Here is a 15507-nt window from a genome sequence, read left to right as displayed (position 1 = left end):
AGCATGACAAAAGCATAGCATATAACAACCCAACATGGGCCTCTGCTAATACACAAATTTTTTGCTGCTGCAACAAATCAGAATATTTCTGGACTTAGTCTTTCTGCTCATGTTCTGCTTTGTTTTCTCTTAAAAAAATATTCTCAATTTAGAAGTAAAATACTACTATAAAATTATGCTCCAAAGCCAATAAAAGACAACAGGACTGACTGATGTTTGGAGCCCTTGAAAAGTTATGCCTTTCATTAATGCCTAAAAATATTTTTGAAGCATTTTGGGTTATTTCTCTCAGAGGTATCAGATTTTCATGATATAAGGGTCATGGGAAGAGTTCATATCAGAATAGGTCCTGCAAAGGCTATTTTGTTGATTCCTTTGCTCTCATGAATGGACAGCATTTCAGACACATTTTTAGTATATGCAGTGCAAGGCTAAGTTTAGTCCTTGTGCTCTATGATACAGGCAGTCCATTGACTTTGGGCAGGAGAATCCTAATGAGAATTGCCAGAAATACTGCTTGGATCAGCAGTGGCTCTAACAAGTTTGAAAGGTACAAGGCAAGCAGTGTCCTCTGAACGTGGAAATTTATAACTCACCTCTTCTTCAGGTGACTCATGTCTTGTCTGATTAATATCCTTCCGGGGACTTTTACAGTTTCCTCCTTTGTTCGAGCTTAGTTTCTCTTGTTCATACCACTGCTGGGAGACAAAATATTCTATCATGAGAAACATGCAACTAGGAAATACAAGTATAATGTCCCAGTACCAGTGGCAAAGGTTTGCTCAAAAGATGATACTGAGCAGGGGCTGGAGATTCAACAATGGTGCCTCAAACCCACTGCTCAGGTAGGACTGGGGAAAGCCTTCCACGTAGGCTACCAGCAGGTATGATCCTAAAAAGACAAAACAGATTTTACATCCAAAGAAATGAGGGCCTTTATCACAAGTGAGTGAGTGAACCACAGAGAGGAATAAGTGAGGAAGCAGGACGGGGTCCTGAGCAACTGAGTCAAGTGGAAGGTGTCCCTGCCCCTGGCAAGGGGATTGGAACAAGATGATCTTTAAGGTCCCTTTCAAGGCAAATTATTCTATGAATTTTTATTACTCTGAGCTGGCTAAAAGCCAGGATGTCCTGAACCTGAACAAGCCCTATTTAGTTAGAGCAAGAGCAGGTTGCCCTGTTTACACCCTGTAGGCATGTCTAGGCACAGTTCTGACACATTTCAATGCAATTGCAGTTTCAAATGCACCCTAGAGAGCACTAGATTGCGGTGATATTAACAAACAGCCCACCAAGCTCTGAAATCCTATAGAAACCTGTGGGATGTGTGGACCTCACAAACTTCCTCGCCTTTCAACATCCCAGGCAGGCAGGCAAACATGATGCCACTATCAAAAATGCCGAATCAAATTTAAACACTACTGAAAACTTCATAAAAGTCAGTGAAGAAATCTTTCCTCTGTTTACTATTAATGGTTGCAAGATAACCTTTATTTGTAGTACCTTGGAGACTTATTCAATAGGATGTAGTGACACTGATGAGAAGGATTATTTATTGTTTATACGGTTGCTTAAAGATGAAGGCTGCATAAATACACTGGAAAATATAATTCCATTTAAAATTCTCTTCATAATGCATCAAAATACTTCCTGCATTAAAGTTATTCCAGACTCACTCTTTGCATCACAAGCCACATTTGCAATGCTCAGAAGGCCTGACTATATCCTTTATCACACAGCATCTGATATACAGTCAATGCAAGAAAATCATAGTTTCTATCTGGTATTCATGTAGTGCCAATAATCTGCAAGGTGTATTGACATCTTTTGAAAAACCAAGGAAACTGTGGGCTTGTTTGAGAGAATTTAAAAAAGAAAGTTTCAAAACATACATTAATGGGCCATAGCACTTGCATTCAGAAGTGATAAAATGGTATGATAAGGATTACATGAGCAACAAAAACCTTCTTATTTTGTGTAAGCACATTAAAATATACCATGTTATTACTAGGTTGTGCATAAGCTCAGAAATGTCTTAAGTAATGAAAAACACATTTTTGTTCACAACTTCCAAAACAAATGTAAAAAGAAACTTTATGCACCCAAGAGGCAAGTCAGACAATACTGAACACAAAACCTCTGGTTATCACCCTCAGTTCCTACTCTTTCACTCTTGTCACTAGTGTCCCAAGGAAATACATTGATCACAGGATAGTTTCCCCCACTTCTGTCCTCACCCTACACCAAGACAACCAACAATAATGATTTAGTGATCGGTTAGAAGCATGAGCTATTCATATACAACAGAACAATTCACTCCAGAAACCACTCACACTGGAAGGACCTGCTGTTTGGCCCATGAACCCTTTTGTCTTGTGTTCTGTGAAAATTTAACTTATTTAATTCCTTTATGTCTATGAATATGAATTTTTATATATTTGACGAGCATTATACCAAACACAATTGAAATCATTCTCCATCATGTTTCTTTTTCCTCTAAGCTCCAGGTCCCAGGGTCCCACTTTTTCCAGAGGTAATGTGCAGTCTAGTTTTCAATGAATCAATAACCTCTAATCAATAATGCTCTCTAGGGGTTGATTTTAAACACCTAAAATAAATCTGTCTCAGGAGGCACTATTCATCTGTGTCCACTGCAGAGCTGACTGCTCAGACCAGACACCTGACTTCTGGTGTCCAGCATCAGGGAAACTGAGTGCTGAACTAAGCTACAGCAGTACTTAGCCCATAACCGATTACTTTTTCAGAAACTAAAAGTTTGGGAAGCTGAAATGCTGTCTTTCCGAAGCTAGTAAATTAATCATGAAATCATTGAATGTTTAAGAGTTGTTATGGTTTTAATCATCTAGTCCCAACCTCACTGCCATGTGCAGGGACATCTCCCACTTGACCAGGTTGCTCAAGGCTTTATCCAACCTGGCTTTGAACACCACCAGGGTTGGGGCATCTGCAACCTCCCTGGGTTCAGAGAGGTTTAGGCCTGTTCCAGTGTCTGAACACACCTCACAGTGAAAAATTTTTATCTTGTTTTTAATGGAGGATTGGGAGAAAAAATGTCTTTATCTTGTGGGAGTCATGGGAACAGAACAAAGAGCCTTTTCGGCTTTTTCTGCGGAAAGCAGTCCTCAGTGATATAACTCCTCAAAAATTTTTTGTATGCTGAAAAAGATTTTCTGTTAAACTTTTCTGGGCAAATCCATCTGGGGTGTATTAAGACAAATCTAGTTATACTGATCTATTACTTCTGTCTGAGCACTTAGTTTTCTTCAATTTAAAAACAACATAAGGGAGTAGGAAAATCTTTAAGCAATGAGACATGACATACTATACCATGCTGTACTGTTGATTAATGTGTAACCCAGGTGGATGGGGAGTAAGATAAGTGCCTGCACCATATGTGGTGAGTGCATTAATCAATATTAACGTGTATTAACAGGTACAGAGAGAGGGTACTGAAGAAGAGCTGGTTTTGGAGCATAATCCTGCTGTGATGGCAATGGGGGATTGAATCTTGTTGACACGAGGAGTCAGCCTGACCTCTGAGACTGTGATCTCAGACAAGCACATGCATTTGATGGACTCCACACCACAGGATGCTGCAGAAGCTAAAAGCTTACATGGATCCAATGAGAGGAAGGGCAGGTTCATGGATCAGAATTTTTTTCAGGCTGTAAATTTAAAGAAATATTTCCAGGTCAGGAAGTCTCTGAGCTGCAAATAATTGGAAGCAGGGGGAAGCCTAAGGAAGTATCACATACAGTTCACCTTGGTTTTATCCTCTTTCCTAGATACCTCCTTTTGATGGCCATCAGGGACTGGGCAAAGAGCTAGAGAGCCATGTGGTACAATCCCATTCAGTGCTCTTCTAGTCTGGTGGTTTGTGCCCTAAATTTACAGCATACATTGAGTTCTCATTAAGTCTGTGCAAGTTGTTTGGTGTTCAGATTGGAGCAGTGTGTGCAGCTGCATGCACACCTCCACTGACCCACTGAACAGCATCGAGACTCAGGTAACTGCCTCACTGCAAACACTGGCAGGAATTCAGCATGGTCTTCTACCACAGAGACCTGGTACCACCAAACATGTGCTGCCAACATCTCCCGTGTCAAAGCTGTGGTGGGGCACTGAGCCTTGAGAGATACTGCCTGCCTGAAGGTGGAAAATCAGCCAAGAGACATAAGTCAGTGTAGTATGGGACACTTCAGGAATGCCACAGCACCACTGCTCCACACGCAGGAGAGGACTGGGATTTTCAGGAATGAGGCAGCAGCTCTTGCTCTCTGCTGAGTTCAGAAGCATCCCCATTTTCCACCCTGCCAGACAGAGACCTTATAACACAACTGCCACATTAGGGAAACCAAAGAAACAACAATAACATATTGCTTATTGGAGCATATTAACATGCCCCTCAGCAGTCTCATTATGACTGTTAAACTTTTACCTAAGATACTGAATTAAATGCCTTTTTTATTTATGGCCTCCTCTCTAGACTCTCTGTTACTTACAGCCCTTCCTACTAGTACAGGAACCAGAGTGGTTCAGCAGCCCAACAGTAAAACAATGCTGTCAACTGCCTACTTTCAAATTAAATTAAGCTTCTCTAATGCTTCTAATTTAATGTGTTAATGCACACGACAAAAGCAAAGATTTTGGGTTGGCTTTTGTGTGATTCTCATAGTCCTGTGTTTCAAAATCTTTTTTTGAGATGCTGAAGTGGCATTTAAATTATAATTTCAACTGATCAGTTAACTAACATATTTGAATGCTGATCCTTTTCCATCACTATAATTTTGAATTTAAAGAACTTTCTATTTTAATGGTGAAGAACTCTAAAAACAGCACATGGCTGTAAAACATCTCAGCTATGTTTCATCCTTTGTCTCCATTCTAGGCAATATGAGGGAGCATCTGTAGCTTACATCCAGCTATTAGGATCTGTCCCTGTGTTGATCAATAAAGACCTCACGACTTTACTCCACACTTCAGTTCCAAACCCTAACTACTCAGTAGACAGCCTGTAATTTCAGCAAGGGAAGAGAGCGCCTGCAGGTGTTGAATTAATGCACCATGAAAGCTGAACTCTGCTGCGTTGCAATGGAGTTAAAATCAGGCTTCTCTGCTCTTGCTGGCAGTATTCAGTTCCCAGTATGTTTCTGACTTTGGATACATAGGCTACCCAGTAATTTTGTCACATCTTGAAAATAGAGCAGAGGTAAAAATCCATTAAAGTCTTACAGCCATAGGTTATATTTACCATTTGCTAAGAGTCTATTGTGTTGTGAAAGGAGCCTGCTTCTCTAGTCCCACCACAGAAAGTTTCTTTTGTCTCACTCAAACTCTCAGAAAGGAACTCAAAACCAAAAAAGGTCACTGATTTCTTAGGAAAATAATGTAAATTGTGATGTTAACCAGAAAAAAATCCTCAGTAAAATCAAACTTTGGGAAAAATATATTTTGAAAGAAAAGTGGTTTAATTATAATTTTTTTAATTTTAAAATCAGAGCTGAAACATTGTACTGAGTATTTTCAATGCCACTGATCCACTGGCTTTGGATGAGAAAATTAACACGGGCAGTGAAGAAAAGCCATCATCAATGCAGCTGTTTTTTAAGCAGACACCTGCTCAGCTATGCCTCTGTGGGTCACATCTAGTTGCCAATCCATATGTGTGACATTTCTGAGGCCAGATTGCAGCTTCATCTCCCAGTACCTCAGTAAAGCTGAGGAAATTTAGATGTCTCACTAAGGCCATGTTGACACCTGTCTCTGCTCCTAACCTGTACCACTGAGCCACCCCATGGGGAGAAAGAGGAAAACCTTCAGTACTGAGGTGGAGATGAAGACGTCTGCTCAATATTTTGAGTGCAGCTGCTCTGTTCCCCAGAGCAAGTTTGCAAGTCCTGAGTAGAACTAGTCATCAAGGTGAGGTGATGTAGGCAGCTGCCTCAGGCAGCAGGCTGCCAGGTGGAAATCAGCCTTTGCTGTGACTACAGCTGGAAACATGAAGGGCAGCAGCTACTTCTGGGTGGGAGAATGAGGAGACTTATTCAAGAAACAACTACTATTCCCCTCTTCCTCTCAGCAATGATAAATCAGGCTCCCCATGGGTCTCCCTCTATTTTCTCCACCTTAGTTTTACTTCTCTCCTTGTTAAGAAATCTTAGATGCAAAGAAACAGACTCTCCCCAGGTAACTGCTACAGATTTTGATGCCCCAGTGAGTGACACAGCTTATGCTACCTGTGACCTTCTGCAAAGCCAGGCCAGGCCAAATGTTCTAGTTAACAAATCTAGTTAACAAGTTGTGGCAGTCCCCTAATGCACTGGAGTTCACAGCCTTCCACAGTCAGAACAGTGCAGGTTGGAAGGGGTCTCCCAAAGTCACCTTGTTCAACATCCCACTTAAAGCAGAGCCACCACAAGCACTAGTCCAGCTTTTCCCCCCTCAGGCAAATATCCAACAGTAGAGATCACACAATCTTTCTAAGCAACCTGTTCCAGTGTGGCACTTATGGCACAAGCCTTTTCCTAATGACAAACCTTAATGCAGACCCTCCCTGCTGCCCCTGGTTTTATGACCTGCCACCACTGTCAAGCACTGCAGTTATATCATCCTTGTGACCGGCCTCCAACCAATTTGGAGGTGCAATATCACCAGCATGGACTGGGGAAAAGTTATTTTCCTTAGTCTACACACCACACTCCTCCCAACATACTCTGCATGATGTGCCTCCCTTTCAATGAGGCTGCATTGTCACGTCCTATTCATTTTGGTATCCACCCAGTCCTTTTCAGTATTTACCACTTGGACAGCCAGCTCTCAGTATTATTGGTGAGCTTATTTTAAGCAGAGGAGCAGATCAGGAATAAAAATATGCAAAACACATCCATAGGAGTTCAAAAATAACATGTTCCATTCCCATTATCCACTTGTTCTCCCTTCTGTACTCACACTGCCCACACTAGGCTCTGCCCTGTGTTATTATTAAATTCAGCTGTTGGAACTGCCAGTACCAAAGTATTCACAGATGCTTTTAAAAACAGGCTTAAAATCATGATGTTCCTAAATGTAAATGGGACAACTACTATTGGTTTGATCATTATTTATACATGTTCATACAGCCAGAGTGTATATAGGCAGGGCAGGGGAAAGAGGCCTCAGTATATTTCCCTGCTATGTCCACACAAGCAGAAAGTGCATCCCAACAAAGAGGGATTTTTCAGTGAAACAGTGCTGAAGAATTAGCTTACACTTTACAAGAATTTCGGGGCATTTTATTTCTGACTAGCTCCAGTCTATTCCTATGCATTTGATCAGCCATGAATAAAGTGAACTAGGTACAGTGAGAGCACACCTTTCATTTTACTTTCATGTACTCCAAGATGTCTCTACAATGTGAACCCAATATTGTAAACTGTAAAGATTATGATTTGTGCTCCAGAGATAGTCTCCTGATTTGAACTAAAATGCTAATGCAGTGATACATGAGTTTCTTCTTTGTGCACTTCCTGACCCTACTCCTTGTGTCTCAATAGCAAGAAAAATACAATCACTTAGATTGGAAAACACCTTAAGATCATCAAGTCCAACCTTTAACTAAACCATGTCCTGAAGTGCCACATCTACACATCTTTTAAATACTTCCAGGGATGGTTACTCCACCACAAGGCAGCCTGTTAAGGGAAAGGAGAAAGACAGAAAAATATTTGTGGTAGAACACAGGCATTCTGACTGAAAATATCTCATGTCTATCAATGTGTGTTTCATTTTACTTTCCCTGACTTGAGCTTAGTTTCCGCTCAATTATTCATTTTGCATCATTCAAACAGAAACAAAACAGATAAGAATTTTAAATATAATTATATAAAATGCCTTACTCTGAGGTCCTGAGAATCACTGTGATTACAAGAAAATTTCAGATGTTCACTACCATTTCCTTTATCTCATGCCTTCAGTTGAAGAACCATTATTGTTTCCTTCTCTGCCTCACATTTTTCATTGCCCCTTTTTTGCAGCATGCATCAGTACAAACTTACATCCTTCCTGAAGCATTGACGGTTGCTCAGTTTATTTACATCCAGTAGTACATTAATACTTTCCACTGTGCAATATGAGGTCCTAGCTAATCCTTGGACACTAATTTAGTTGAATAGGACAGTTACAACTCTCTGTCATTGCTAAAGTTAATGATCTGATGCTTTACAAGACAAGAGATATTTCAAATGAAATTGATTGTATTAATAGTTTTATTGAGCAATATTAACAGAAGTGTGTTGTTCCACAGTGTCCTCAAGCAAAGCCTTTATTGGCACATTAATGGTACATAATGCCCAAATCCATAGTAAGAGACACATTTTATTTCTATAAAATACAATTATGGATAGCCTAAAATTCTACATCAGAAACTGAGAACCATCCCACTCTGCTTGAAAGCCCCATCTTCTGTGGGAATAATGGATAACTGCTGCATACAAATCACCCCGTTGTACTGACAGATTCTCTGTGTTTCCAGCTGTCTGCACTACAGAAGAAGAATATCTGGTGGAAATGGATGAATTAATTTTCTTCTGATGTGCTGAAGTATCTGGGATCCCATTTGATATTAGGAAGAGGGGAAGGTAGCCAGCATCTTGGAAAATAAGACATTTTCAAAGCAGTGATATTAGAGCATTTCAAGTCTATGTAATGAGTGTTGAAGAACACCTGGTGAGGAAGGCAAGAGGGAAGGGAGCTGAGAAGAGCAGGTATACTCTACTTGAGAGAGTCAAAATAGGCCAGTTTCACAGCCATAATTTAAAGCTGTTGAAAAGCAACTCACACCTTACTTACTATTTCAGTCTCTGGACCTAAAAGGACCTCAAGCCAAAGGTTTTTTCAGCTAGCAGAATGCTGCACTGGTCCTCATTCATATGGCCCTCATGCATATCAAACAATTAGTTTCTCACACAGATCACAGCCCAAATTCAAAAATAAACTTTTCTTCTCACAATGGCCGTACCATTTAGGTCAAGTTGAATGCCAAGTATCATTGAAAAATTTCAGAATTTTCAATTTTAAAATTTTCTTCATGTCAGATTGCCAAGTGATCCAACCTGTGTTTCCAGCTCATATATACAGGCATCCTTTGTGAAGCTGCGTATCACTATAAACAGCTATGGTCAATCACCTAGTATAGTTTTCAGTAGGTGCAATAGGGTTGTCTGGCACAGTTAAAGGTGAACTGACAAAGAGAGAGCATCATTGCTGAACTACCTTAAGCACCCAAACAACAGAAAGCAGAACAAACAACAAAATTTTTCATCTCCATCTGCCCTTAGCATTGGGTGTATTTGCCTACCATGACACATCTAGGGAAGAAAACTGAGGTCATGTATGATGTAATAAAATAATGAATTCTGTCTGCAAAGGGCTTTATCTGACCAGGACTCTGGTTCTACCTCAGGTGCTGTGATTGTTTTTCTCTCTCAATGGCATTAGTTTATCTCTACTGATAGCAACCTGAATTGCACAACACTCCCTCAGTGTTAGACACCATAGCAGTCACAAGTTGTGTAAGAGGCAAACAAACACACCAAGCAGTCTGATTACCACAGAATCATAGTATTGGGCTTGGGTTGGAAAGTAATCTTGAACTTCATCTATGTCCAATCTCTTTGCCATGGGACACTTTCCAGTTGGCCAGGTTGCTCAAAGCCCCATCCAATCTAGTCTTGAACACTTCAGGAATGGGGCATCCACAAATCTGGGCAACTTGTTCCAGTGTCTCACTACCCTCACAAAAAAGAATCTCTTCCTAATATCTAATCTACATTTGCTCTACCACTCCAAAGAGATATTTTGGATGAACTTTGAACCTTGTAGCAATGGTCAAAACTGTGGCTTCCAAAGGCTTGAAATTTTCAGCTTATCATCTCTCATAGTTTTTCCAAATAAAAGTGTCAGCCAGTCTGTGGGATGTGGTGAGCATGCCCATAACCCACTGAAGCAAAAGGTTTGTGGGGCATTGCCTTGGAGGAGTAAGACTCTAGCAGATCATCTCAGCAGCCTTTAGCTGCATAGAGTTCTGGCACCCTGCTAGATCAACAAATAGAAAAGGCAATAAAGAGCATCCCAACTAATAGGATAAAGAAGCCTACATGGCAAACACTTCTGCCATTTCTTCTGTGGTTTGCTGCTTTCTCCCCAGGTACAAATGATTTCCTGTGCCTACAATTTTCAAGACAGAGCATTAGAAACTGTGTATGATGCAGCAAAGCTTGACAGCAATCCAGCAAGGTGGGCAGCTGAAGAAGGAGGCAGAGGCAATCAGGGGAGAACTGCAGACAATTGTTCCACAGCTGAATTGTAAGCCTGCGCCTGTGAACTAAAAAATCTATCTCAGATAATTGACATTTATTTGATTGAAACAGCAGGGTGCCCTCCATCAGAATGGGAGGAGACCATATGGAACAACAGTATGAGTGGAAATAATGTTTGTCTGCTGAGTGCGTCAATGTGTTTAGAGATTATTCATCGGGCTCTAGGGATTCCAGTATGGTAATGTTTCAGCTAAATTAGAATCAGATTAATTGCTCTAATCTAATGGAAAGACAATGTTTATCAAATTATTGCTTCTTCACCACATGATATTGTGGTGTCATTACTCTTTGAGTTAAAAAAAAAATAAAATAAAAAGGCTCTCTTGTATCACATCTGCTCATGAGCTCCTTAACAGTGTTGATTACTGCACAAGAGAGACAGTGCAGTTTATAACTCTATAAAGAAATTAATGAATTAGAGTGAAAGTTTGGTAGAAAACAAATTCTCCATACTGTGGGTAGACCTGAAACTACATTAATTGGAATGACTTTGCCTCATTTGGGACTTGGGCTTTTTTTGGAAGGACTTTATTTTTGTTCAAATTTTGATACTTTTTTGCCTCTTTTAAATTTTATTTTAATGGAATGAGCTTGTTTTTTTATAGAGAGTAGCACTAAAATGGAATCATGTAGTAAAAAAGTTAATGTTTTCCTCATTTTCTTTCATCTTCTTTAAGTTGCATCTGAAAATTGCAATGAAATTACTAAAAAATATTGAGTGTGCAGATGAGATGACTAAAATCCTTTAGATATACTTGCTATTATTTAATACTTAGGGTCATTTTAGATCACCATGTATCAAATGTATCAAATGCCAACCCAGAGGAGATACAGAGCTTTTCAGCTACTTTAAAAAAAAAATGGAAATCTGCAGTTCTCATAGCACTACACTGCAAGTGCTGAATATGTCATAAAGTAAGATTCTCCTTTAATCTTTCCAGAGCCTGAATGGTGCAATAGCCTCCAAAGATGTATTTTAAAAGCTGGTTCTACCCTTAGCATTTTAGAACACTTTCAGTATATGTTATACATGCTAAACCACAACATTAAAATATTAGCCCTTTTAAAACTTTATCTAGTAAGCACAATCCTCAAAAGGAGTAGAAGCATGACCTCTTCTAAAAGGGCTAATAAACCCACCAGGAATACCCCTCCATTCTGATTTTCCACTGTGTTGCCCTGACTTGATGCTACTGAAAAGCACTGGGAGTTTTTCACAGGACTTTGTGTATCACATCAGAACAACAGAAGACAGTCAGGCACTTTGTCTCAGCCTAATTTATAATGGTGACATGGTGTTTGTGAGGCATTCAGGCTACATGCTTAAGAGAGCACTGAACAAATATTTTCTAGGCTTCTATAGTAACAGTTTTTCCTGCCTTAAAAGGGTCATATATCCTCTCAAAACATATTTCACTGAAATTCTATTTAAATAAAAGTGAATACCTTTGTTAGTCAAGTGTTCATAATGCCTATTAAAACACATCGTTTATAAAAGTGGGCTAAACGCAACCACAAAAGTGATTGAACACTGAGTAGAAAGCACTGCTTATGCATTCTCTCCCCAGTAGCTTTCTCTCCCAGGTACAATTTGGCACAAAGATGCCAAGTTTTTAAGGCCAGGACCTGTGCTGGCAGGATATTTGTTGTGCTTGTATTCTAGGATTCAGTGTTTCCATAACCCATTTCCCTCCACAAGCATTTTTCTCAAACTTACACAGTGAAGCTTTCTGGAGAGACAAACTCTCCTTCAATCTTTCTTATTTGTGAGACATCAGAAGTTCATGGCAACTCTCCCACATAAAACTTCGAGTTTTTAAGCCGTATTTTATAAAACATAGATCAAAAGTGTAGTGACGTGGAATGCAAATTGGGCTGCATAAACCAGATGCACTCTGAAGCCATGATGACAAAGCCCTAGGCACTTGCTCTTTTCCAACTTTCAATTCAAAACTGTTGTTTGGATACCCCTTTTGGATACACAGTTTTTTATATGTCTGTTTGAAACTAACAGAGAATCTGCCCTCTTTCCCTGAGACTTCCGACTGCTTTTGAAGTGAGTAAGGCTCCAGAACGAGCCATGGTGGATGGCAGACAGACACTTACTCTGTCATCACTTGGTGCTTGGATCTCACTTCATACCTTTTGTTCTGAGAGCTCCAGCAATAGCTTCCCCATTGTTTGCCCTGCTGTTGGAGCTGTGAACTTCCAGCCTAGCCACTCCCTGCTGGGCTCCTGAGCTCTGTACAGCACAAAGATCCACAGTCACATCCGTGCTGGGCACGGAAACACACTTCTCACAGATATATATAACTTAAGGATGATGCAGCTTGCTGAGGAATAGTGTGACTCACTGTATAACCCACAGCATAAAAACACCATTCAGGAAAAATATACTAGTTTAGTACGGATCTATAAGTTTTGAAATGCACATGGCTAATCTAAATGCTTAATTTAAATAAATGACTTATTCATGATCTTTAAATTATCCTCTACCATTATTTGGAAATGATTTAAAGTAGCTGTAGTCCCACACGGCAGAAATGGTGACATGCTGTCAGGAAACCTTTGTTGGTAAAATATACGGATTTATCTGTTTTGAAGGAAAAAAATGTTGTACACATAGGACACTCCATGTGGTAATGAATTAGAAGATTTGCAAACTAGCAGCAGGGGATAGTGTTTCTGAAGAAAAGTCCTTTACTAGAATCAGCAGGGTACTTCAAAATTGCTATTATTACTATCTATTAAAAATTGCAGTGTTAAAAATGCATAGAATACTCTACAGAAAGATTAATGTTATGGCTTATTCCTTGCTCCAAAGAATTTAAAACACAGTTCTGCCTCTGGAGACATTGCTGCCATACTCACAGAAGCCTGAAGGACCCAACAAAGTCGACGGAAGTTGCAGCCTGTGATAAAGAGCATGGCTGGGCATTGATTTAATATAGGCAAAACAAGAAAAAAATGTAAGAACAGCAAGATATTCAGATCTGAGAATTTTGACCCTGACTCTTCTTATAGTCTGGTTTAATTGCACTGTATGAAATTCTGCTTTCATTGGGAGTCAATACAAGTTTATCATCTATTTAAATGCTTAAATGCAAATTCAATTGACTTCAAGGATGTTTCCCCAGTTTAGTGCTTGTATATGTATATATATATATATATATATACACATATTTTAAACAAACAACATGAGTAAATTTTGGAAAATAGAACTGTTTGCTTTTTTGATTTTGGCAGTACAGTTTTCCTGCACCCAACATTTGTCTAAACTGGTATGCACTAAGAAATTACACAACTTATACCTCTTTGGCTTATATATCCAAGCAAAAATATAGGAGGAAGATTCCCAGATAATTAATTTTGATTACAATTTTATTCCAAGTTGTCATTCATACATGCATAAATAATGCATAAAAATACATGATCTTCTCTATAGAGAGTCAGAGATAGCTTTAGACCTAAGAATGACTGCAGTGAGAGGAGAATAAGGACTACCACCCTACTTACTTTCCTTAGGTATTTCTTCATTGCTTAGGAACTGTACCAGCAGAGCAGAAGCCTGTGCTGGCATGACTTGGTAAATATCTCACAACTTCAGTATTCAACCGCAGCATCTGCAGAGCCATCAAAAACTGTTGCATCAACATGTATGAGGACATACATTTTCAATTACATAGAATTTTTTTAATCTCTGACATAGATATGTAAAGTATTAAAGGAACAGATTATATATATGCTATAAAGGCAGCAGAGTAGTTTTAAAGCACAACAGCAACTTTTCACTGTTCAATAACTCAATTTTTATCTAATTATTGCAAATTATAATGCAATTTGTGAGCCAACAATATTGTTGTAACTGATTTTCTGCTTGAGCTGTACAAACATTAAAAAACACCTGAAACTGGCAAGCTCATCTGTGTAATTGAAAAAAATACCCGTTTCTGGTAAACAAAATGTGCCAAGGTTTTTCACCTGAAGCAAATTATTACAGGTGTTAATAAAACTTATTTAAATAGCTTTCCTAATACATGAGAAACTTCTTATATAGCTCTGGATACAGCTCTTTAGTTTTGTTTTATGGGAGTCTAGTAATTGCAGTAGAAATAAAGTGACCATAGAATTCAGTATTGCAGGATTGATGGCTCCTGTAAAGGGATAAACATTGCTGTTTGTCACAGTTGCAGACTTTAAAGACTCACTTGTACTTCTCATCTATGTCTCAAACAAACCCCAAAAACTAAAAGAGCCCACAATACTTCTTCAATTGATTTGCCCTTTGTCACTGTCACAGATATGTTTTCCCTATTTTGACATGTAGTTGTAATTCTATTAGCAGCCCATTGACTGCCCTGTGAAATCGATCTGTGTTGGGCTAGCTGGGTCTTCTTAAACTAGGTGATTTATTGCTTCTGCCTGCTAAAAAAAAAAAAAATTAAAAATAAGAAAAAGGAAAAAAAGAAGAAGTCTTTTGCCTCCTCCATGGTGAACAAAGTACCTAAATAGTGTCTGAAAATGAATAATTTTTAGTTTGGCTGTTGGCTGTCCCAGTGACAGACGAGCTGTGACCCCTTGCCAGCAGCATTACTGAGATGCCTCCTGTTGCTGGCATGTAAAAATTATTGTCAATTTCCCTTATTCATTTACCTCAGTGCCTCATATATAAACTAGATCTCATTTACCCAAAATTTCCTCAGCATCAGTCTATTGGGTTTACCTAATTTTGTGATTTCTCACTGGGCTGCCCAACTGCCTGACTGGAGAATCATTGAAACCTATTCAATGCCTATTCACTGCTGCAGACAGAAAACTGGGGCACACGGGTGCATTTACCATTGTTGCCATTCTAGTTTAGGTCAGAGAAAGAGGTTAGCATCATACTCATCTTATGCAGTGACATCTGACCTACAATTTACCAGGGTCTAAAATGATGTACTGGAACTTTAGATTATGTCCTGATATCTACATTGAGATCTGCACTAATTCTTTCCACTGGATCAGAAAAATAAATTACTTTTCTCCTAGCCATCAAGAAAATTTATGTTGTTTCAGGTTGTTGTGTGGAGATTTTCTATCATCTAAAAACATTAACTTTTGATTGTGGATACAAAGAGATGAAGAATAC

General features: G+C 39.2%; 1 long non-coding RNA gene across 3 annotated transcripts in view; it reads right to left on the bottom strand.

The window, feature by feature from the left end:
- LOC118685354 (uncharacterized) overlaps positions 1-15507 on the bottom strand; it is a 142640-nt gene that overhangs the window by 92058 nt on the left and 35075 nt on the right. For 2 of the 3 annotated variants that reach the window (XR_004979958.1, XR_004979960.1), the window contains exon 2: positions 597-698. This is a non-coding gene — a long non-coding RNA (uncharacterized LOC118685354). The remainder of the gene's footprint in view (positions 1-596; positions 699-15507) is intronic. The other variant, XR_004979959.1, reaches the window with a different exon arrangement.

Source organism: Molothrus ater, chromosome 3 (assembly GCF_012460135.2).
Source record: "Molothrus ater isolate BHLD 08-10-18 breed brown headed cowbird chromosome 3, BPBGC_Mater_1.1, whole genome shotgun sequence".
NCBI lineage: Eukaryota > Metazoa > Chordata > Aves > Passeriformes > Icteridae > Molothrus > Molothrus ater.
This window is presented reverse-complemented; position numbering and strand designations above follow the sequence as displayed.